Raw genomic sequence first — 25,674 nt, 5'->3', positions numbered from 1 at the left:
TCCCATCTCTTTCAGAATTTTCCACAGTTTATTGTGATCCATACAGTCAAAGGCTTTGGCATAGTCAATAAAACAGAAATAGATGTTTTTCTGGAACTCTTGCTTTTTCGATGATCCAACCAATGTTGGCAATTTGATCTCTGGTTCCTCTGCCTTTTTAAAAACCAACTTGAACATCTGGAAGTTCACGGTTCATGTATTGCTGAAGCCTGGCTTGGAGAATTTTGAGCATTACTTTATTAGTGTGTGAGATGAGTGCAGTTGTGTGGTAGTTTGAGCATTCTTTGGCATTGCCTTTCTTTGGGATTCGAATGAAAACTGACCTTTTCCAGTCCTGTGGCCACTGCTGAGTTTTCCAAATTTGCTGGCACATTGAGTGCAGCACTTTCACAGCATCATCTTTTAGGATTTGAAATAGCTCAACTGGAATTCCATCACCTCCACTAGCTTTGTTCATAGTGATGCTTTCTAAGGCCCACTTGACTTCACATTTCAGGATGTCTGGCTCTAGGTGAGTGATCACGGCATTGTGATTATCTGGGTCATGAAATTCTTTTTTTGTACAGTTCTTCTGTGTATTCTTGCTACCTCTTCTTAATATCTTCTGCTTCTGTTAGGTCCATACCACTTCTGTCCTTTATCGAACCCATCTTTGCATGAAATGTTCCCTTGGTATCTCTAATTTTCTTGAAGAGATCTCTAGTCTTTCCCATTCTGTTGTTTTCCTTTATTTCTTTGCATTGATCACTGAAGAAGGCTTTCTTATCTCTCCTTATTATTCTTTGGAACTCTGCATTCAGATGGGAATATCTTTCCTTTTCTCCTTTGCTTTTCACTTCTCTTCTTTTCACAGCTATTTTTAAGGCCTCCTCAGACAGCCATTTTGCTTCTTTGCATTTCTTTTTCTTGGGGATGATCTTGATCCCTGTCTCTTGTACAATGTCACAAACCTCCATCCATAGTTCATCAGGCACTCTATCAGATCTAGTCCCTTAATTCTATTTCTCATTTCCACTGTATAATCATAAGGGATTTGATTTAGGTCATACCTGAATGGTCCAGTGGTTTTCCCTACTTTCTTCAATAAGCCTGAATTTGGCAATAAGGTGAGTCTGAATGGCAAACCACTTCAGTATTCTTGCCTTGAGAACCCCATGAACAGTATGAAAAGGCAAAATGATAGGATACTGAAAGAGGAACTCCCCAGGTCAGTAGATGCCCAATATGCTACTGGTGATCAGTGGAGAACTAACTCCAAAAAGAATGAAGAGATGGAGCCAAAGCAAAAAGAACACCCAGTTGTGGATGTGACTGGTGATAGAAGCAAGGTCTGATGCTGTAAAGAGCAATATTGCATAGGAACATGAAATGTTAGGTCCATGAATCAAGGCAAATTGGACGTGGTCAAACAGGAGATGACAAGAGTGAACATCAACATTCTAGGAATCAGCAAACTAAGATGGACTGGAATGGGTGAATTTAACTCAAATGATCATTATATCAACTACTGTGGGCAAGAATCCCTTAGAAGTAATGAGGTAGCCATCATGGTCAATGAAAGAGTCCGAAATGCAGTACTTGGATGCAATCTCAAAATTGACAGAATGATCTCTTTTCGTTTCCAAGGGAAACCATTCAATATCACTGTAATCCAAGCCTATGCCCCAACCAGTAATGCTGAAGAAGCTGAAGTTGAATGGTTCTATGAAGACCTACAAGACATTTTAGAACTAACACCCAAAAAGGATGTCCTTTTCATTATAAGGGACTGGAATGCAAAAATAGGAAGTCAAGAAACACCTGGAGTAACAGGCAAATTGGTCTTGGAGTACAGAATGAAGCAGGGCAAAGGCTAATAGAGTTTTGCCAAGAGAACGCACTGGTCATAGCAAACACCCTCTTCCAACAACACAAGAGAAGACTCTACACATGGACATCACCAGATGGTTAACACCGAAATCAGATTGATTATATTCTTTGCAGCCAAAGATGGAGAAGCTCTATACAGTCAGCAAAAACAAGCCTTGGAGCTGACTGTGGCTCAGGTCAACAACTCCTTATTACAAAATTCTTCAGCAGTATTGGCCTGTAATTTGATTTTTGGGTGATATCTTTGTCTGATTTTTGTATCATGTTGATGCTGACCTCATAGAATGAATTTGGAAGTGTTTCATCCTCTGCAGTTTTTTGGAATACTTTGAGAAAGATATCAGGGGCTTCCCTGATAGCCCAGTTGGTAAAGAATCTGCCTGCAATGCAGGAGACCCTGGTTTGATTCCTGGGTTGGTAAGATCCCCTGGAGAAGGGAAAGGCTACCCATTCCAGTATTCTGGCCTGGAGAATTCCATGGACTCTATAGTCCATGGAGTCGCAAAGAATTGGACATGACCCAATGACTTTCATTTTCACTTGAGAAAGATAGGTGTTTGGTAGAATTCTGTGAGGCCACCTGTTCCTAAACTTTTATTTGTTGGGAGTTTTAAAATTACTGATCCATTTTTTAAACTTTTTATTTTATACTGGAGTATAATTGATTAACAATGTGTTAGTTTCAGGTGTACAACACAGTGGTTCATTTATAGGTATACATGTATTTATTCTTTTTCAAATTCTTTTCCCACTTAGATTGTTCTAGAATAGTGAGTAGAGTTCCCTATGCTATATAAAAGGTCCTTGTTGGTTATCCATTTTAAATATAGTAGTGTGTACATGCCAATTCCAGGCTGTCTAACTGTCCCTCACCCCCACAAGTCCCCCCAGTAACCATAAGTTCATTTTCTAAGTTTGTGAGTCTATTTTGTAAGTAAGTTCTTTTGAGATATATATATATATATACTGCTTGTGAGCAATATCATATGATATTTCTGTTTGTTTGTCTGACTTATTGATACTTCACTCAGTATGACAATCTCTAGCTCCATCTAAAGAGATGGCCCTGCAGATGTTGCTGCAGATATTATTATTTTATTCTTTTAAATGACTGAGTAAGATCCTTTAGCCAGATTTATCAAGAAAAAAAAAGGGAGAGGGCCCAAATCAATAAAGTTAGAAATGAAAACGAAGTTACAACTGACACTACAGATATACAAATAAGAGACTACTATGAACAACTATATGCCAATAAAACAGACAAGCTAGGAAAATGGACACATTCTTAGCAGGGTACAATTTCCCAAGTACTATTATAATGATTCAATTTTAGTGTTGGTAGTTTGTTGATATTTTCTATTTCTTCCTGGTTCAGTCTTGCTTAGGAAACTGTACCTTTCTAAGAATTTGTCCACTTACCCTAGCCTGTCTATTTTATTGTACATAGTTGTTCACGGTAGTCTCTCCTATATCTGTAGTGTCAGTTGTAACTTCTTCTCTTTCGTTGATTTGGGCCCTCTCGCTTTTTTCTTGCTGAGTTTGGCTAACGTTTGATCAGTCTTGCCGTTTCAAAGACCAGTGTTTAGTTTCACTGATTTTTTCCTATTGTTTGTCAGTCTCAATTTCACTTATTTTTGCTCTGATCTTTATGATTTCTTTCCTTCTGCTAATTTGGATTTTATTTGTTCTTCTTTCTCTAGTTCCTCTAGATGTAAGATTAGTTTACTTGAGATTTTTCTTGTTTTATAAGAAAACATTTTATTGCTTAAAGTTCCCTCTTGAAACTGCTTTTGCTGCATCCCATAGGTTTTGGATCATCATGCTTTTATTTTCATTTTCTCTAGGTGTTTTTTTTTTTTTTTTTAATGTCCTCTTTTGATTTCTTCAGTGAACCGTTGGTTGTTTAGTAGCGTATTGTTCAGCCTCCACATGTTTGTGATTTTTGCAGTATTTTTCTTATAGTTGATTTTTAGTCTCATATTGTGGTTAGAAAAGATGCTTGATATGATTTCAACCTTCTTACATTTATTGAGACTTGTTTTGTGGCCTAGATGTGATCTACTTGGGAGAATGTTCTGTGTGCACTTGAATAGAATGTGCATTCTGCTGCTTTCAGATGTCATGTTCTATATTCTTCCGTTAAGTGGATCTGGTCTAATGTGTCATTTGAGGCCAGGGTTTCCTTGTTGATTTTCTGTCTGGATGACACTTCCATTGATGGAAGTGGGATGTTAAAGTCCCTTACCATTTATTGTGCTACTGTTCCTTTATGTCCTTTAATGTTTGCTTTATGTATTTAGATGATCCTATGTTGGGTGCATATATATTTACAATTATTACACCTTCTTAGATTTGTCCCTTGATCTTTATTACATAGTATTGTATTTCATCTCTTCTAACAGTCTTTATGTAAAGGTCTATTTTGTTTTATATAAGTATTGCTACCTTGAGATTTCCATTTTCATGAAATACCTTTTTTAATCTCTTCATTTTCAGTCTGTGTGTGTCTTTAGATCTGAAGTGAGTTCTTGTGGGCAGCATGTGTATATATATATATATATATATATATATACATCTTATTTTGTGTCTATTCAGCCACTTGTCTTGATTAGAGAGTTTAGGTAATTACTGATATGTGGTTCATATTGTCATCATGTTCATTGGTTTGCAGTTAACTTTTATAGGTCTTTTTTCCCCTTCTGTTGTGACTGTCTTTAGTTGTTGGGGTCTTTTAATGGACCGGAACCTTGTGGTGCGGAGTCGACGATAAGAAAATGAAAGAGAGAAAGAAAAACCCCTTTTAAGAGTAAGCCAATGTTTAGTAATTAACGTTTTAAAATCTTACTTTATTTGGACATGACCCAGCCATTTATAAACTTTTACTATTTAGTTTAGCACAACTCTAGAAACTTAAGTCACTCTAATTTCAAGAGATGGCTCTAGATTATAGATAATAGATCATTTTATCAAAAATACAATTATTTTTAATAGAGCTTATCTAAAAGTTTTTATCTCATCTATATATTTGTGTATATATATATATATATAAAGAGTTACTCTTTTGTTGACAAACTTAGTTTACCTTAAACCAAGGCATAATAAAAGTATTATATAATGTTAATGACTCAAGACATGTTTCAACTAGATTAACAAATAATTATATTTAAATCACATTTACATTTAAATAAACATTATTTTTAACATTGAATACTTTTTAGTTTATGTAAAGCTGAATCTAAATAGAGCTCATTAATTTTACATTATTTAAAAACAAAGACATACATTGAGACATAGATAATTTTAGATATATAGGCATAGTTTTTTATTTGAAATTTAAAATATCTTTTTGTTTTATTTATTTATTTTTAGCTTTACCAATTTGTTAATGGCTGGAGTCTTAGATAGAGTGGGCTGTGTATCTCAAGGACATGATAAGAGTTAACTTAAGGTTTTTTTTTAGGCCTATTTTTGTTTTTTAGGCAGAACTGGAGCTCTAAAAAAAAAAATTTAACAAGTTAACCTTTTTTTAACTGTACGTGTAAGAAGAATCGGTTTTGTAATTTTAAAAAATATTTTATTTTTATCAGTTTTTTTTGGAGTTTAAAGAATATTATAGCCATTTAGTGTCAAAAATATCATTTTTTTTTTTGTAGCTATAGTATATTATTAATGATATATGCATGAGGGAATTGTTGTTACATAGGAAGTAAAGCCTTGGCTACAAAATTTTGACAAATATTAGGACTGTTATGGAGACAGCGATGGCATCTTATTTTAGTACTCTTGTCTGGAGAATTTTAGGGACGGGGGAGCCTGGCGGGCTGACATCTATGGGGTCGCATGGAGTAGGATACGACCGAAGTGACTCAGCAGCAGCAGTAGCAGGACTTTTAAGCATACTTTGAGGTAACATAGTCTATTGAAATCTTTTATGAGGCCCGATATGATTAGGATAAGGGAGAGATAAAGTGAATCTCTGCCGGTCTAAAGGGTGTAAAGGTATATTTAAAAAGCAATCTTGTGAATCAGTAATAATAATGTGCCAATTTTGAGGAACAGTAATAGGTGATGGGATTTTTGGTTGCAAAAAAGAGCAAGATTTTTTAATATGTTTTAATTTTAATTGTGTGTTTATAAGTTTTTTAGTAGCTTGTAATTTTTTTTTTATAAGGGGCCATTGTTTTGTCTAAATAGGCTCATAATTTTTTTTAGTTATATTAATAATTGTTTTGTTTGTTAAATGAGCAGTGGCCCCTAGGAAAAATGTGGAATGTATATCTGAGTTTGCCATTGTTTAAGTAAGTCTCTTTTTATTAGATTAAAGGGTACATTTATCACATAAGGTTTTAATGTTGTAGGTTGGCCTTTGGGTCTCTCACATGAGTATATTTGAACAATTTGATAAACTTTTTGTACTTTAGTTTGAGAAATTTTTGTAATTTGGCGAGAGACCTTTTGTACAGGCCAGGATTTGGGCCATAAATGTTTGGAAATAATAGTAATATCAGATCTAGTGTTGAGGAGACCAGAAAATCTTTTACCATTAATTTTGATATTTATATTTGGTCGGGCATACTCAGATACTAATGATGTCTATAAAGATTGTTTTTGATCTGTACTTTTAAACCCATCTGTCTATACATTATTAGAGGAATTAATAGAAATGTAAGGTAAAAGAAGTAATTGAGCAATTTTGTCTCTCTTTTTGAATTGTCATAGAATTTGAGATGACATCAGAATTTGAATCTCTTTTTTATAATCTGAATTAATTATTTTAGGGTGAACAGTAATTTTTTTAGAAGTTAGACTAGATCGGCCAAGCAAAAGACCAAAAGTTTGTGGGGGCAGGGGTTTAAAAAGTTTGGTAGGCACTCTAGTAGGGACTGTTTGAGGGTAAGGAAAAAATCATTTAGCGCTGGTATACTGACGGCAGCACTGCTGGATGTTGAGGGTTTGAGGGAAAAGATAGAACTTGCCCCTTTTTAAATGATTTTTATCTCTACAGTTAAAGCATTTTTTATTGTTTTTTTTAAAGGTAGTAGCCATTGCCTCAATCAGCATTTGTATCTTTTGAGTTTTTGATCTTAGATTGTAATAAGCTTTTAAATAATCAATAATAATCTTAGTCTCACAAATTGCAGCTATAGCTCTTTGACATTTTTGATTTGTATTTTTATAAGCAAGTAATTTTTTTTAGCTGTTTTTTGGTTTTTTTTTGATTACAGTATGGGAAATAGCAGCTTTTAATCTAGTTTAAAAATTAGCATAACTTTTTATTAGGTTTTAACAAAGGAGAGACTTTTGAAGTTGTGACTGTTGGCAGAGGAGAAGCATTTGGAGCAGCCGGGGCAGGGCTAGTAAGAAAATTTTGAGATATTTTGTATTGTTTTAATTGGGCCTTTTGTAAAGTTTAATCATTTAATTTATATTTATGTAATAAGTGTTTTGTCTGTTGTTAAATATTGGAAGGGCTAGAATGTACCTTGAAATGGCAAAATTATAGCTTTAATAAGAGCCCATAGGGGCTAGAGATCAATTGGAATATTTTTTTTTTGTTTGGCTGCTCATTTAACATTTTTTTTGACTTGGAGCCAAATTTTTATATCAAAACTGCATTTATCAGGAAACTAAGGATTATGTTTAACTACTGTTTGAAGGCAAGCCTCTATTTATTGCCGTGAAGCCAGAAGTCTCTGAAATTTAAATAAATGGTGAAGTAAAGTAGAAAAATAATGGGGCTGGCCAGCCGTTTAACCCATGCCTTAGTACTCACCGACCTCAATAGGTCCCTGAGTCATTTTGCCCGATATGTCACGTACACCAGTGTCCCTGTTCCTTGGCGCCATTTGTTGGGGTCCTTTAATGGACCGGAACCTTGTGGTGCGGAGTCGACGATAAGAAAATGAAAGAGAGAAAGAGAGAGAGAGAGAGACAAAAAAGACCCGGGGACCTAAGCTCTGATGGAGCAAAGGTGCTTTAATGATTTTTCTATGAGTATATATAGGCTGCAGTACAAGAAACTTCTTTCGGGAATGATAGAGATCAGAAAACCAAACGTACAGCAACCGTTACCAAGGGACCAAGGGGTAACGTTAGTCATAAGGTCAGGACACATCCATATCTCAAGTAAGGGGAAGGAGATTAAGCTGTTTTGTCCTAAGGAGAATGTTTACTAAAGGAGACTCATGCTTGCCTCACATAATGACCTCAGTCCCTGGGAGCAGCGTGCTGTTCCACTTGAAGAGGGACAAAGGACTCATGAGAGACAGCATGTAGGAATCCTCCCGTCAAACATTCCCTGACCTTTAGTGTAATGTTTGGATTCCTTTTTCTTTGTTATATGTATCTGTTATAAATTTTATATCTAATTGCTTTATATATCACTTAATTGCTTCTGTGGGTATGAATGATTATACTTATTTTGTTTTTTTAACTTTCCTTCTAACTTTGGAGCATGGATAACTTCCCAACTATGTATTTTCCTTTATGATATGCTTTTTCCTTTTGCAATTTTAATATTTCTAATTGTGACCTTTCTTGCTTGGAGAAGTTCCTTTAAGATTTCTTGTAAAGCTAATTTGGTGGTGGTAAACTCTTTTAGTTTTTGCTTGTCTATAAAACTTTTTGATTTCTCCATCAAATCGGAATGAATGACTCACTGGATAGAGTATTCTTAGTTGTAGGTTTTCCCCCCTTTAAGCACTTTAAATGTATAGTGACACTCCCTTTTGGCCTGCAGAGTTTCTGCTGAAAAGTCAACTGATAGCGTTTTGGGAGTTCTCTTGTACTTTAATCATTGTTTCTTCCTTGCAGCCTTTATTATTCTCTTTTTGTCTTTATTTATTTATTGGTCATTTTTATTACACTGTGTGTTGGTGTGTTCCTCTTTGAGCTTATCCTATATGGAATCTCTCTGCACTTCCTGGACATGGAGGACTGTTTCCTTTCCCAGGTTAGGGAAGTTTTCAGCTATGATGTCTTCAAATATGTTCCCAGCCCCCTTTTCCTCTCACTTCTCCTTCTGAGACCCCTAAAATGCTAATATTAGTGTTCTTGTTTTCCCAGAGGTTTCATACACTCTCCACATTTTAAAAATTCTTTTTTTTTCTGTTTAGAATCAGTGATTTCCACTACTCCCTCTTTCAGCTCACTAATTCATTCTCCTGTGTCATTTAGTCTACTGTGATTCCTTCTAGTCGTATTTTTATTTCAGTTATTATATTCATCTGTTTGTTTTTTATATTCTATAACTAACTCCTCATCAAAAACTGCAACTTCTCTGTGCATCCATTATTCTCCTTAATTATTTGATAATCTTTATGATTACTACCCTAAACTCTTTCTCAAGTAGATTGTCCAACTCCACTTAGTTCTTCATAATTTTATCTGTTCTTTCCTCTAGAGCATGTTTCTCTGTCACATCATTTTGCCTAAGTTGATGTTTGTATTTTTAAGATTCTGGTAGGTTAGGTACACACCCCAACCTTGAAGAAGTGGACTTTTGCAGCATCCTCGCCCCACCCCACCCACGCTGTATGCCCTAAGCGTTCTCCCGTGAGGGCTGTGTGGGCGGGGCCTCGGCTGTGTCTGGCCAACTGTGTGGGGAGTCTTGTAGGCGTGGTTGGTTGCGAGGCAGTCTGTGCCTTGTGGAGACCAATCGCAGCTGGCTGGCCGGGTCCGGTCACAGGGTGGCTTGCCCGCAGCACCCCAGGGCCCCTGGGACTAGTGCTGGCTCAGGGCACTAGTGCTGGCTCACGGGTGGCGTCGGAGTTCGGAAGACTCCAGCGCTGTTGCCACACTCTGGTGGGCGGAGCCATGTCCTGGGGTTAGTGCCACCACGGGATTGCAGACAGTCAGACGTGACTTAGCAACTAAACAGCAACAACAAATGGCAGGGAGTCTGATTGTAGAGACCGGGGGATCTAGACTTAGTGTCAGATTGCTCCTGGGCAGGTGCCAGTTCCTGAAACAGTTGGATCTGGGACATCCTAAAGCTTTTATTAACCCATTAGTGGGCAGGACCAAGGTCCAGCTGGTCCCTGGGTAGGGCCTAGCCTGCTGGTGGGCAACATGGACCTAAAGGCTGTGGCTTTGTGGTTTTCTTGCATCTGCTGTCTGCCCCCATGGGAGCTGAGGCTGGTCCATAGACTAGAGGGCAGGCTTCCCAGAAGGCGGGACTGCAGCCCAGTTGATTCAGGGGCTGGTACCTGCCAACTGGTGGGTGAAGCAGCGTCCTGAGCCCTCTGGTGGGCAGGGCCATGTCTAGAGGTTGCTGTTGGCTCGGGGAATGGTAAGGCAGCCTCTCTGCTGATGGGTGAGGCTGTGTCCCTGCCCAGTTAGTTGCCTAGCGTGAGGCGTTGCAACGCTGGCACCTACATGTGGTTGGGCCGGAGCAGGGCTGCATCCTGGAGCTAACTAGTTAGAGGGAGGATTCCGCAGTGGTGCCACTAGCACTCGTGTCTGTGTGGTAGAAACATTCCCTAAGAAGGCTGCGGTGCCAATGTCTGTATCCCCACAGTGGGTTATAGTTGCTTCTCTCTGGGAGACTCTCCGAGACTAGCAGATAGGTCTGATTCCTACTTCTTTCAAATGACTGTTTTTTTTCCCTGAGTCCTGGAACGTCTGAAATTTTGTATGTGCCCTTTAAAAATGAAATCTCTATCTCCCTCAGTTCTCTGGGACTCGGGAAATTAAGCACCACTGGCCTTCAAAGCTGAGTGCTCTGGGGGCTCCTCTTCCCAGTGCAGGACCCCTGGGTTAGGGAGCCCAATGTGAGGCTCAGACCTCTACTCCTGGGAGGACTTCTGCCATGTGATTATATTCTAGTTTGTGGGTCACCCACCCAGGGGTTCTGGAATTTGATTATATCATGACTCTGTTTCTCCTATCTGTCTCATTGTGGTTCCTCCTTTATGTCTTTAGTTGTAGATTTTTTCTGATAGGTTCTACTGGGTTTCATGATGGTTGTTCTGCAGATGGGTGTGATTTTGGTATTCTCAATGAGAGGAGATGCGCTCAGGGTCTGTCTACTCTGCCACCTCAGCAGAAGGTCCCCAGATATGCTATGCTTTTGTGGTTTTTTTGGATACACTGCACAGCTTACAGGATCTTGGTTCCATGGCTAGGGATTGAACATGTGCCCCCTACAGTGGAAGCTCAGAGTCCCAACACTGAACTGCCAGGAAGTTCCCTGGACCCACTTGTTTTTAAAGTTGATTTTCTTCTCACAAAATACAAAGTTAATTTGATAATTTTTTTTTTTTAAATTTCTGCTGCTGTTGCCTCCTCTGCCATGGTACCTATGCACCAGTCCCAGTTAAGGTGCCATCTAATTTGAGAATTTTTAAACACTTCTTCTCTCAGAGTTATGGCTGCACCATACATTTGTTTTAATTTTAAATTATTACTTTAAAAATTGTAGTTTCAATCTAAGTGCTTTATATATAAAACTTAGCAATTGTTTCTTAGAAGTACCAATGTGGAAGCAAAGAATAGCTTTCACTTTGAACTGTATACTTTTATATAAAATTTGAATGTTTTATTGCAAACATAATTATAAATATTAAGAATTTAATTAAGATAAATAATATTTACTTCACTATTCTTCAAGCTACCAAGTAAGCAAATAAGTTCAGCTGACTGAGTTGGTTATTTGTCCCCCAATCAGCTTACTCAGCAGAGGAAGTGGAGTTGAGTGGGCTTGGCTAAGTAGACAAGCCAAGCAAGAGTTCATGCTTTGGCCCTCACCAAGATATGTGTCTTTGAATTGCTCTGCGTTCAAGCCAGGGAAATCCCCCAGATGAACACAAATTATCAGAAAAAAAAAAAAAAATCAAGTTTCTCAGTGTCCAATCTGAACAGCCAATACATGACCAGATTTAGCTCCTTAAAAGACCCTTGTATGTGTGTGTGTGTGTGTGTGTGTGTGTGTGTGTGTGTGTGTGTGTGTGTGTGTGCATGTGCACACATTCATGCACACAGACATATCCATAAAAGTACCACATTTTTGACCTCCTTTTAATAATAAAATGAGTAACGAGGCAAACAGGGGCACGTGAAGGTGTTAAAGTAAAATGTATTCATGATATTATTTTACCAATATTGTATGTTTTCTTAGTGTCTGGCATCAAATCCTTGAAAATTCTCACCCACTGAGAATATTTAGGTTCTTTTGTAGTTGAAAGTCCTAAAAACTCTGTGTAACCACTATTTCAACTTTCCCTTCCATTACCTTCCATTCTAAGTACCTACCTAAACCTGTGGTTCTTCATAGTTACCCTAACTAGCTGTCTATTGTCCTGAGTTGTATGACCACCTGGGCTAATTCTACTATTGAGCATTGGATTCTTGGAGTGGGAAAGAAAAGACCAGAAGGTCATGTGACCTAAACAGGATCTGATCTCCAACCTCCTCATTGCCCCTAAAAGATCTCCCTTTTAGGCAAAGGACATACCAGATATGTTAGATTAAACTTATTTCTATTCAACTACTGTCTAAAATGTTTTATGATTGAAATTTATTCTAAGTACATAGTACATTTCTAATTTGGGAAGATAATTTTGAAGAACTTCATAAGCATGAGGAGAATAAAGACGACATAGGAACTGGAGAGTGTTCAAATATTTCCAATGTTTTCTATACTTATAAGCAGAGAGACTACTTCTATTGGTCTTGAAGGGTGTGTGAAAGAATGAAAAAGACTTCAGGGTTTACTTGCAAATAAGCAGGATAAAACTTCTGAACCCAGCAAGAATTTCCATCTTAGGGTGAGAGGAAGAAATATGAGTCTTCCCGCAAAACAGAAACATCCAGTTCTACCAACTTTCATGTCTTGATCCTGCTCACTCCTTTGCAATCCCATCCACATATGTTTTCTTTTTAATTGGATTTCGGAGAACACCTGTGTTAAGTTCCTTGGCACAACATTTCCTATTTCCTTTTGTGATCCATCTGGAATTTAAGTTCCTTTAGTTGAAATTTCCCATAGCCTTATTTTCAAGATAGGAAAAATGATGTGCCAGAATCAGCCAGTCTTCTTGGCAATGAATACTACCTATAAACAATGTATACAGCAATGTGCACGCTCTGGTGACTAAGACATATCTTTCCTCTATCAGAAAAGCCAAATCGCCTTTAAACTTTTTAATTTTTATTGGGGTAGTTACTTCACAATGTTGTGTTAGCTTCTGCTGAACAACAAAGAGAGTCAGTGAGTCAGCTCTCAGTCAGTGCAGTTCAGTCAGTGCAGTTCAGTTGCTCAGTCGAGTCCGACTCTTTGCGACCCCACAAATCGCAGCACGCCAGTCCTCCCTGTCCATCACCAACTCCCGGAGCTTACTCAAACTCATGCCCATCGAGTCGGTGATGCCATCCAGTCATCTCATCCTCTGTCAACCCCTTCTCCTCCTGCCCCCAATCCCTCCCTGCATCAGGGTTTTTTCAAATAAGTCAACTCTTCGCATGAGGTGGCCAAAGTACTGGAGTTTCAGCTTCAGCATCAGTCCTTCCAATGAACACCCAGGACTGATCTCCTTTAGGATGGACTGGTTGGATCTCCTTGCAGTCCAAGGGACTCTCAAGACTCTTCTCCAACACCACAGTTCAAAAGCACCAATTCTTCTGTGCTCAGCTTTCTTTATAGTCCAACTTTCACATCCATACATGACTATTGGAAAAACCATAGCCTTGATGAGACAGACCTTTGTTGACAAAGTAATGTCTCTGCTTTTTAATATGCTATCTAGGTTGGTCATAACTTTCTTTCCAAGGAGTAAGCGTCTTTTAATTTCATGACTGAAATCACCATCTGCATTGATTTTGGAGCCCAAAAAATAAAGTCTGACACTGTTTCTACTGTCTCCCCATCTGTTTCCCATGAGGTGATGGGACCAGATGCCATGATCTTAGTTTTCTGAATGTTGAGCTTTAAGCCAACTTTTTCACTCTCCCCTTTCACTTTCACCAAGAGGCTTTTTAGTTCCTCTTCACTCTCTGCCATAAGGGTGGTGTCATCTGCATATCTGAGGTTATTGATATTTCTCCTGGCAATCTTGATTCCAGCTTGTGCTTCTTCCAGCCCAGCGTTTCTCATGATGTACTCTGCATATAAGTTAAATAAGCAGGGTGACAATGTACAGCCTTGACGTACTCCTTTTCCTATTTGGAACTAGTCTGTTGTTCCATGTCCAGTTCTAACTGTTGCTTCCTGACCTGCTCTACGCACACAGACAATTGCTTCCCTCTTGCACCTCCTGCCCACTGCCCTTCCATACCATCTGTCTCGGTCATCACAGAGCACCGCGCCATATAGTAGGTTCCCACTAGTTTCTGTATTATGCGTGGCAGTGTGCATGTCAGTCCCAATCTCCCGGTTCATCCCACCCAACTCCCCCACTATCCACACACCCATTCCCCACTCCTATGGCTCTGTTCCTGCCCTGAAGATAGGTTTATCTGTATCATTTTTCTAGATTCCATACATACATGCATTAATATATAGTATGTATTTCTCTCTGACTTACTCTGTATGACAAACTCTAGGTCCATCCAAGTATCTGCAAATGACCCAATTTCATACCTTTTCTTTCTGTTGTATATTTGTACCATATCTTCTTTGTCCATTCATCAGTTTTGTCAAAAAACAACTTCAGGCCACAAAGTTTACATCTGCCTTGACTTTCAAGTTTTAGCCACCAAATCGTGATGGTGGAATGGGAAGATGCCAGGCTTACATTCTCACATGGACACACCAAAATTACAACTGCATATAGAATAGCTGTCTCTGAGAACAACATGAAGACCAGGGAGCAGATTTTCTGAAACCAAGGGTGTGTGTGTGTGTGTGTGTGTTTGTGTGTGTGTGTGCACACATCACATCCAAATGGGCAGGAGAGGCAGAGATGCAGCCTGGTTAGAACCCACACTCCTGGCACAGCAATCCATAAGCAGGAGGGACCTCACAACTGTGGGGGCCCCCTGAGGAATGAGGGGTCTGAGTCCCTCATCAGGTTCCCCATCCTGAGGCCCCTGCACTAGAAAGATGAATCCCCAATGTGTCTGGCTTTGAAAACCAACAGGGCTTACATTTGGGAGAGTGGGAGAACTGTGGGAAACCAAGACTCTATTTTTGAAGGACTTGTGCACAATTTCACTGTCTCCAATTTCCAGTGCAGAGATAAAAGCTTTAAAAGCACCTACGTCATATAAGGAGAGTCACTGACTAATTTTAGGATATAAAGTGGAATGGCAAGGATTTGGTGGAAATTTCGCTAGGGATGAAAGTGTTGGTAGGTGGCAGTCTTTTTCACTCTCCTTTCACTTAGCTGGCCTGGTACTGGTAGGTACTATTTTCTGTCACTCACCATCAATTTAAGTAACACCATGCACCCAACCCCGGCATTTTCTTGAGAACCAGCTGTGCCCAAGCTATCTACTCTAGCTGTCCTTTAGGACAGCCTCACTCAGTGGTCAGACTTTGCCTGCTCTGATACCCCTCAAGAAGCATCTCCACAGCAGAGGGCCAGTCATACACACCAAAACTGCGACAGCAGTCATGGCCAGGCGTCAGATAAAACTGGACCAGGGACAAGCCCTGCCCACCAGGATGCCTGAAGCAGTCACAGCTGAGCCATACAATCATCCATGGGCTAGTCCCATTCACGAGAATAGTAGTAGTGTAGTGTTAGTCGCTCAGTCGTGTCCGATTCTTTGTGATCCCATGGACTGTAGTGCCCACCAGGCTTCTTTGTCCATGGGATTTTCCAGGCAAGAATACTACAATGGGTTGCCATTTCCTCCTCCAGGGATTCTTCCCGACTCAGGGATTGAGCCTGGGCCTCTTGCATTACAGGCAGAGAGGCCCATTCACCAGAATACCTACAGCAAGTGTGGCCCAATATAAATAGAAGTGTGCATACAGGTCATGCAGGGCATACCCTGGAGCACCCAGCTCTGGTGATCAGACAGGATTATGCCACTGGGCCCCAAAGGACACGTTCTACAATGAGGTCACTCCTCCAAGACCAGGTGTGGAGCTAATATGCCTAATAAAGAGAACAAGGCAAAATGAAAACAATGTTTTCAAGACAAAACCTTAGAAAAGGCACTAACCAAAATGGAGATAAGCAGCTTAACTAGATAAAGAGTTCAAAGTAATAGCCGTAACCATGTTAACCAAACTTAGGAGAAGGATGGGTGAACTCAGTGAGAACCTCAACAGATACAAAATATTTTTAAAAAACCAGTCAGAACTGAAGAACGTAATAACTGAAGTTAATATAATAACACTAGAGGGAATCAACAGATCAGAGGAGACAGAAGAGTGAATCAGAAATCTGACACATAGGGTAATAGAAATCACCCATCCAGTAAAGTAAAAAGGAAAAAGTAATTAAGGGTGGTTTAAGGTGGCCCCTGGGACAACATCAAACATACAAATATTTGCATCATAGGAGTTCCAGAAAGAGAAGAGAGAAAAGGATGGAAAACCAATTTGAAGAAATAATGGCTACAAACATCCTTAACTTGGTGAAGGAAACAGTCATCCAAGTCCAAGAAGCAGAGTTCCACACCAAGGCACATTACAATTAACTGTTAAAGACAAGAGAATATTAAGAGTAACAAGAAAATAACAACTTGTTACATATAAGGGAACATCCATAAGATAACCAGCTGATTCTTTAGCATAAACTTTGTGAATTTTTTCCTTTTTAAATTTTTATTCTGTATTGCAGTGCAGTTGATTGACAATTTTGTGTTAAGTTTCAGGTGTATAGCAAAAGGATTTAGTTTATACCTATATCTAACTCTCGGATTATTTTCCCATATAGCTTGTTACAGAGTAATAGGGTTCCCTGTGCTGTATAGTAGGTCTTGTTGATTATTTACTTTATATATAGAAATGTGCATCTGTTAATCCCAATATCCTAATTTATCCCTCTCCCCCACCTTTCCCTTTTGGTAACCATAAGTTTGTTTTTGAAGTCTGTCAGTCTGTTTCTGTTTTGTAAATAAGTTCACTTGTATCATTCTTTTAGATTTCACATATAAGTAATATCATACATTTGTCTTTCTGCCTTACTTAGTATGATAATCTCTATGTTCATCCATGTTACTGCAAATGACATTATTTCAATCTTTTTTATGGCTGAGTACTATTCCACTGGGTACATGTACCACATATTCTTTTTTTTTCTTTTAAAATATTTTTACTTTTTTTTTTTTATTTGAAGGATAATTGCTTTACAGAATTTTGTTGTTTTCTGCCAAACATCAGCATGAATCAGCCACAGGTATATATATATATGTGTGTGTCCCCTCCCTCTCGAACCTCCCTCCCATCTCCCTCCCCATCCCACCCCTCTAGATTGTTAGAGAGCCCCTATTTGATTTCCATGAGTTATACAGAAGATTCCTACTGACTATATATTTTACTTATGGTGTTGTAAGTTTCCATGTTACTCTCTCCATACATCTCACCCTGTCCTTCCTCCCCTTCCTGCCCACCAAGTCCATACATCTGTTCTCTTTGTCTGTCTCTCCATTGCTGCCCTGCAAATAAATTCATCAGTATTATCTTTCTAGATTCCATATATATGCATTTATATCTATATCTCTCTATATATATCTATCTATATATATATATATATATATCTTTCTCTTTTCTGTAAAATAGGATCTAGATTTGTCAACCTCAGTAGAACTGACTTAAAGGGATTCCTTTTTATGGCTGAGTAATGTTACATTGTATATGTGCCACAATTCTTTATCCGTTCATCCGTCGATGGACATGGAGGTGGCTTCCATGTTCTATCTATTGTAAATAGTGCTGCAATGAACATTGTGGTACATGTGTCTTTTTCAATTTTGGTTTCCTCAAGGTGTATGCTTAGGAGTGGGATTGCTGAGTCATATGGTGGATTTATTCTTAGTTTGTTAAGGAATCACCATACCATCTTCCGTAGTGACTGTTATCAATTTATGTTCCCACCAGCAATGTAGGAGGGTTCCCTTTTCTCCACAGCCGCTCCAGCATTTATTGTTAGTAGACTGTTTGATGATGGTCATTCTGACTGGTGTGAGGTGGTATCTCACTGTAGTTCTGATTTGCATTTCTCTAATCATGAGCAATGTTGAGCATCTTTTCATGTGTTTGTTAGCCATCTGTATGTCTTCTTTGGAGAAATGTCTGTTTGTGTCTTTTTACCACTTTTTTGATTGGGTTGTTTCTTTTCCTGGTATTGAGTTGTATGAACTGCTTGTATATTTTGGAAATTAATTATTTATCAGTTGTTTCACTTGCTATTATTTTCTCTCATTCTGAGGGTTGTCTTTTCACCTCACTTATAGTTTCCTTTGCTGTGCAAAAGCTTTTAAGTTTAATTAATTCCTACTTCTTTATTTTTGGTTTTATTTCTATTACTCTAGGAGGTGGGTCATAGAGGTTTTTGCTTTGATTATGTCTGCAAGTGTTCTGCCTATGTTTTCCTCTAAGTTTTATAGTTTCTGATCTTACATTTAGGTCTTTAATCCATTTTGAGTTTGTCTTTGTGTATGGCATTAGGAACTGCTCTAATTTAATTTTTTTACATGTAGCTGTCCAGTTTTCCCAGTACTATCTAATGAAGAGGCTGTCTTTGCCCCATTGTATATTCTTGCCTCTTTTATCAAAAATAAGGTACCCATAGGTGCATGATTTTATCTCTAAGCTCTCTATCTTGTTCCACTGGTCTGTGTTTCTGTTCTTATGCCAGTACCATACTGTCTTGATGGCTGTAGCTTTGTAGCATAGTCTGAAGCCAGGAAGGTTGATTCCTCCAGCTCCATTCTTCTTTCTCAAGACTTCTTTGTCTATTCAGGGTCTTTTGTGTTTCAATATGAATTGTTATTATTTTTTTTTCATTCTAGTTCTGTGAAAAATGCCATTGCCCCACAATGGATATTCTTAATCCATTCATCAGTCAGTGGACATTCAGGTTACTTACAAGTCTTGGCTATTGTAAATAGTGCTGCTTTGAATATTGGAATGCATGTAACTCTTCAAAGTATGGTTTTCCTCTGATAGAGGCCCAGGAGTTTGATTGCTGGACCATATGGTAACTCCAGTTTTAGTTTTCTTAAGGATCCTCATACTGTTTTCCATAGTGGATGTAAAAATTTATATTCCCACCAATAGTATATGAGGGTTGTGTTTTTGTCATGCTGTTTCCAACATTTATTGTTTGTAGACTTTTTAAAAAATTATTAATTTTTAAAGTTTATTTGTGCTGGTTCTTTGTTGCTCCATGAAGTCTTTCTCTAGTTGCAATGAGCAAGGGCTACTCTCCAGTTGTGGTGTGTGGTGGGCTTCTCATTGCGGTGGCTTTTCTTTCTGTGGCGCATGGGCTCCAGGGAAGGCAGCCTTCAGGAGCGGTTCATGGGTTATAGATCATGGGCTCAGTAGCTGTGGTGCACAAGTTTAGTGGCCCTGTGGCATGCGGAATCTTCCCAGACCAGGTATATAATCTGTGTCCCCTGCATTAGCAAGTGAATTCTTTACCACTGGACCACCAGGGAAGTCTTGATTGGAGACTCTATGATGATGGCCTTTCTAACCAGTGTGAAGAGATACCTCATTGTAGTTTTAATTTGCATTTCTCTAATAATTAATGATGCTGAACATATTTTCAGGTGCTTTTTGGCCATCTGTATGTCTTCTTTGGAGAAATGTCTGTTTAAATCTTCTGCCCACTTTTTGATTGCATTGTTTGTTTTTTGATACTGAGCTACATGAGCTATTTGTATATTTTGGAGATTAATCCCTCTTGGTCATAGAGTTTGCAAATATTTTCTTGCATCCTGTATGTTGTTATTTAGTTTATGGTTTCCTTTGCTATACAAAATCTTTTAAGTTTAATTAGGTCCCATTTGTTTATTTTTTGTTTTATTTTCATTACTCCTGGAGGTGTATCCAAAATGACCCACTGCTGTGATATATGTCAGAGTGTTCTGCTTATATTTTCCTTTAAGAGTTTTATAGTATCTGATCTTACATTTAGGTCTCTAATTCAGTTTGAATTATTTTTGTGTATGGTGTTAAGGAATGTTCTAATTTCATTCTTATATGTGCAATTTTCTCAACACCACTTATTTCAGACTTCCTTTTTTTCATTGTGTAGTCTTGCCTCCTTTGTTGTTGATCAATTTACCATAGGTGTGTGGATTTATTTCTAGGCTTTTTGACATGTTACACTGATCTATATTTCTGTTCTTGTGCCTTTACCATATTGTTTTGATTAATGTAGCTCTGTAGTATAGTCTGAAGTCAGGGTGCCTGGTTTCTCCAGCTACTTTTTTCTTCCTCAGGTATTGGCTATTTGTTGTGGCTATTTGGAGTCTTTTGTATTTCCATATAAGTTTTAAGATTTCTTTTTATTCTACTTCTGTGAAATATGCCATTGGTGATTTGATAGAGATTACATTAAATCTGTAGAATACCTTGGGCAGTATAGTCATCTTGACAATTTTGATTCTTCCAATCCAAAAACATGACATATATTTCCATTTATTTGTGTCGTCTTCAATTTCTTCCAATGGTGTCTTATAGTTTTCAGACTACAGTTCTATTGTTTCTCCTTAGGAAAGTTTATTACTAGGTATTTTATGCTTTTTGATGTGATGGTGAATAGTACTGTTTCTTAAATCTCTCTTTCTGAACATTTATTGTTAGCATATAGAAATGCAACATATTTCTTTGTATTTATTTTGCAACCTGAAACATTATGAAATTCATTGATGAACTCTGGCAGTTTTCTGATAGAACCTTTAGGATTTTCAATATATAACATCAAGTATTCTGCAAACAGTGACAGTTTTATTACTTCTTTTCCACCTTGGATCCATTTAATTTGTTTTTCTTCTCTGAATTTCATGGCTAGGACTTCCAAAGGACAGAAACAGTATGGACCTAACAGAAGCAGAAGATATTAAGAAGAGGTGGCAAGAATACAAAGAAGAACTATACAAAAAAGAACTTCATGACCCAGATAACCACGATGGTCTGATCACTCACCTAGAGCCAGACATCCTAGAATGCAAAGTCAAGTGGGCTTCAGTAAGCATCACTACAAAAAAGCTAGTGGAGGTGATGAAATTCCAGTTGAGTTATTTCACATTCTAAAAGATGATGCTGTTAAAGTGCTGCACTCAATATGCCAGAAAACTTGAACAATGCAGCAGTGGCCACAGGACTGGAATAAATCAGTTTTCATTCCAATCCCAAAGAAGGGCAATGACAAAGAATGTTCAAGCTACTGCACAAATGTACTCATCTCATACGCTAGTAAAGTAATGCTCAACATTCTCCAAGTTAGGCTTCAACAGTACTTGAACTGTGAACTTCCAGATGTTCAAGCTGGTTTTAGAAAAGGCAGAGGAACAAGAGCTCAAATTGCCAACATCCGTTGGATCATCAGAAAAGCAAGAGAGTTCCAGGAAGACATCTACTTCTGCTTTATTGATTATGCCAAAGCCTTTGACTGTTCAGTTCAGTTCAGTCACTCAGTCGTGTCCAACTCTTTGCGACCCCATGAACCACAGCACGCCAGGCCTCCCTGTCCATCATCAACTCGCGGAGTCTACCAAAATCCATGCGCATTGAGTCTGTGATGCCATCCAACCATCTCATCCTCTGTCATCCCCTTCCCCTTCTGCCCTCAATCTTTCCCAGCATCAGGGTCTTCTCAAATGAGTCAGCTCTTTGCATTAGGTGGCCAAAGTATTGGAGTTTCAGCTTCAAAATCAGTCCTACCAATGAACACCCAGGCCTGATCTCCTTTAGGAAGGACTGGTTTGATTTTCTTGCAGTCCAAGGGACTCTCAAGAGTCTTCTCCAACACCACAGTTCAAAAACATCCATTCTTCGGTGCTCAGCTGTCTTTATAGTCCAACTCTCACATCCATACATGACCACTGGAAAAATCATAGCCTTGACTAGATGGTCTTTGTTGACAAATTAATGTCTCTGTTTTTTAATACGCTGTTTAGGTTGGTAATAACTTTCCTTCCAAGGAGTAAGTGTCTTTTAATTTCATGGCTGAAATCACCATCTGCAGTGATTTTGGAGCCCAGAAAAATAAAACCAGCCACTGTTTCCACTATTTCCCCCACCCATTTGCCATGAAGTGATGGGACCAGATGCCATGATGTTAGTTTTCTGAATGTGGAACTTTAAGCCAACTTTTTCACTCTCTTCTTTCACTTTCATCAAGAGGCTCTTTAGTTTCTCTTCACTTTCTGCCATAAGGGTGGTGTCATCTGCATATCTGAGGTTATTGATATTTCTCTGAGAAATCTTGATTCCAGCTTGTGCTTCCTCCAGTCCAGGGTTTCTCATGATGTACTCTGCCTAGAAGTTAAATAAGCAGGGTGACAATATACAGCCTTGACGTACTCCTTTTCCTATTTGGAACTAGTCTGTTGTTCCATGTCCAGTTCTAACTGTTGCTTCCTGACCTGCATATAGGTTTCTCAAGAGGCAGGTCAGGTGGAATGGTATTCCCATGTCTTTCAGCATTTTCCAGTTTATTGAGGTCCCACACAGTCAAAAGCTTTGGCATAGTCAATAAAGCAGAAATGGATATTTTTCTGGAACTCTCTTGCTTTTTTGATGATCCAGCCGATGTTGGCAATTTGATCTCTGGTTCCTCTGCCTTTTTAAAAACCAACTTGAACATCTGGAAGTTCACAGTGCACGTATTGCTGAAGCCTGGCTTGGAAAATTTGAGCATTACTTTATTAGCGTGTGAGATGAGTGCAATTGTGTGGTAGTTTGAGCATTCTTTGGCATTGCCTATCTTTGGGATTGGAATGAAAACTGACATTTTCTGGTCCTGTGGCCAGTGCTGAGTTTTCCAAATTCGCTGGCATATTGAGTGTAGCACTTTCACAGCATCATCTTCCAGGATTTGAAGTAGCTCAACTGGAGTTCCATCACCTCCACTAGATTTGTTCATAGTGATGCTTCCTAAGACCCACTTGACTTCACATTCCAGGATGTCTGGCTCTAGGTGAGTGATCACACTATCGTGATTATCTGGGTCATGAAGATCTTTTTTGTACAGTTCTTCTGTGTATTCTTGCTAACTCTTCTTAATATCTTCTGCTTCTGTTAGGTTCATACCATTTCTGTCCTTTATTGTGCCCATCTTTGCATGAAATATTCCCTTGGTATCTCTAATTTTCTTGAAGAGATCTCTAGTCTTTCCCATTCTATTTTCCTCTATTTCTTTGCATTGATCATTGAGCAAGGCTTTCTTATCTCTCCTTGCTATTCTTTGGAACTCTGCATTCAAATGGGTATATCTTTCCTTTTCCCCTTTGCTTTTCATGTCTCTTCTTTTCACAGCTATTTGTAAGGCCTCCTCAGACAGCCATTTTGCTTTTTTTGCATTTCTTTTTCTTGGGGATGGTTTTGATTCCTGTCTCCTGTACAATGTCATGAACTTCCATCCATAGTTACTCAGGCACTGTGTCTGTCAGATCTAGTCCCTTAAATCTATTTCCCACTTCCACTGTATAGTCGTAAGGGATTTGACTTAGGTCATACTTGAATGATGTAATGGTTTTCTCCACTTTCTTCAATTTCAGTCTGAATTTGGCAATAAGGAGTTCATGATCTGAGCCACAGTCAACTCCTGGTCTTGCTTTTGCTGACTGTATAGAGCTTCTTCATCTTTGGCTGCAAAGAATATAATCAATCTGATTTCAGTGTCGACCATCTGGTGATGTCCATGTGTAGACTCTTCTCTTGTGTTGTTGGAAGAGGGTGTTTGCTATGACCAGTGCGTTCTCTTGGCAAAACTCTATTACCCTTTGCCCTGCTTTATTCTATGCTCCAAGGCCAAATTTGCCGGTTACTCCAGGTGTTTCTTGACTTTCTACTTTTGCATTCCAGTTCCCTATAATGAAAAGGCCATTGCAGCGGCTGCGACAGACAGCGCAGAAGCGTGGCCAAGAGGAGCTACTCCATGTCCTAGGTAAGGCGCAGACACTGCACTTTGCTGGAGCAGCCGTGAAGAGATACCCCACGTCCAAGGTAAGAGAAACCCAAATAAGATGGTAGGCAATGAGATAGGGCATCAGAGGGCAGATAGACGGAAACCACAATCACAGACAACTAGCCAATCTGATCACATGGACCACAGCCTTGTCTAACTCAGTGAAACTAAGCCATGTCGTGTAGGGCCACCCAAGATGGACGGGTCATGGTGGAGAGGTCTGACAGAATGTGGTCCCCTGAAAAAGGGAATGACAAACCATTTCAGTATTCTTGCCTTGAGAACCCCATGAACAGTATGAAAGGGCAAAACGCTACTAGCATGGTCAACAAAACAGTCAGAAATGCAGTACTTGAATGCAATCTCAAAAAATGACAAAATGATCTCTGTTCATTTCCAAGGCAAACCATTCAATATTACAGTAATCCACGTCTATGCCCCAACCAGTAATGCTGAAGAAGCTGAAGTTGAACTGTTCTATGAAGACCTACAACACCTTCTAGAACTAACACCCCCCCCCAAAAAAAAGAGATGTCCTTTGACCATGTAGATCACAGCAAACTGTGGAAAATTCTTCAAAAGATGGGAATACCAGGCCACGTTATCTGCATCCTGAGAAATCTGTATGCAGATCAAGAAGCAACAGTTAGAAACGGACATGGAACAACATACTGGTTCCAAATTGAGAAAGAGTCCATCAAGCCTGTATATTGTCACCCTGCTTATTTAACTTATAAGCAGAATACATCATGAGAAACGCTGGGCTGGATGAAGCACAAGCTGGAATCAAGATTGACAGGAGAAATGTCAATAAACTGAAATATGCAGATGACACCACCCTTATGGCAGAAAATGAAGATGAACTAAATCATTAAAAATAATGAAATAGAACCATTCATGCTGATAGGAAACAATGTTAGTGATATAAAGCTATCAAAATAAAAATACATGATATGATGCTAATTAATGTATGAACAAGAAAACAAACTGGGGGAAATAGGAAATTCTAATAGACATGAAATAACTAACAGTGATTCTTTTTAAGGCTTAGGATTGGCAAAGAGTGTAGAGAAGTTTTACTTTCTCTTTAAGGAAAATTTAATTGAAATATATTTGACATTGTTATTTTTCAGTTACTAAGTCATGTCCAACTCTGTGACCCCATGGTCTGTAGCATACCAGGCTCCTTTGTCCTCCACTATCTTGTGAATTTTACTCAAGTTCATGTCCACTGAGTTGGTGAAGCTATTTAACCATCTCTTCCTCTGTCACCCCCTTCTCCTTTTGCCTTCAGTCTTTCTAAGCATCAGGATCTTTTCCAATGAGCCAGTTCTTTGCATCAGGTGGCCAAAGTATTGGAGTTTCAGCAACTGTCTTTCCAATGAATATTCAAGATTAGTATCTTCCAGAATTGAGTGGTTTGGTCTCTTGCAGTCCAAGAGTCTCTCAAGAGTCTTCTCCAGCACCACAATTTTAAAGCATCAATTCTTCAGTGCTCGTCTTTCTTATGGTCCAACTCTCACATCCATATGACTACTAGAAAAACCATAACTCTGACTGTATGAACATTTGCTGACAAAGTGATGTCTTTGCTTTTTAATACATGGTCTAAGGTTGTCATAGTTTTCTTTCCAAGCATGCATCTCTTAATTTTCATGGCTTCAGTCACTGTTTGCCGTGATTTTGGAGCCTAGAAAATAAAGTCTGTCCCTGCTTCTCCTTTTCCCCCCATCTATTTGCCAAGAAGTGATGGGACCAGATTCCGTGATCT

At 38.8% G+C, this 25,674-nt stretch overlaps 1 long non-coding RNA gene across 1 annotated transcript in view; it reads left to right on the top strand.

The window, feature by feature from the left end:
- Positions 1-21,737, top strand: part of LOC122422347 — a 31,666-nt gene extending 9,929 nt beyond the window's left edge. The window contains exon 3 of the long non-coding RNA XR_006263788.1: positions 21,690-21,737. This is a non-coding gene — a long non-coding RNA (uncharacterized LOC122422347). The remainder of the gene's footprint in view (positions 1-21,689) is intronic.
- The last annotated feature ends 3,937 nt before the right edge of the window (positions 21,738-25,674 follow it).

The sequence above is a fragment of the Cervus canadensis genome, chromosome 19, assembly GCF_019320065.1.
Source record: "Cervus canadensis isolate Bull #8, Minnesota chromosome 19, ASM1932006v1, whole genome shotgun sequence".
Lineage (NCBI taxonomy): Eukaryota > Metazoa > Chordata > Mammalia > Artiodactyla > Cervidae > Cervus > Cervus canadensis.
This window is presented reverse-complemented; position numbering and strand designations above follow the sequence as displayed.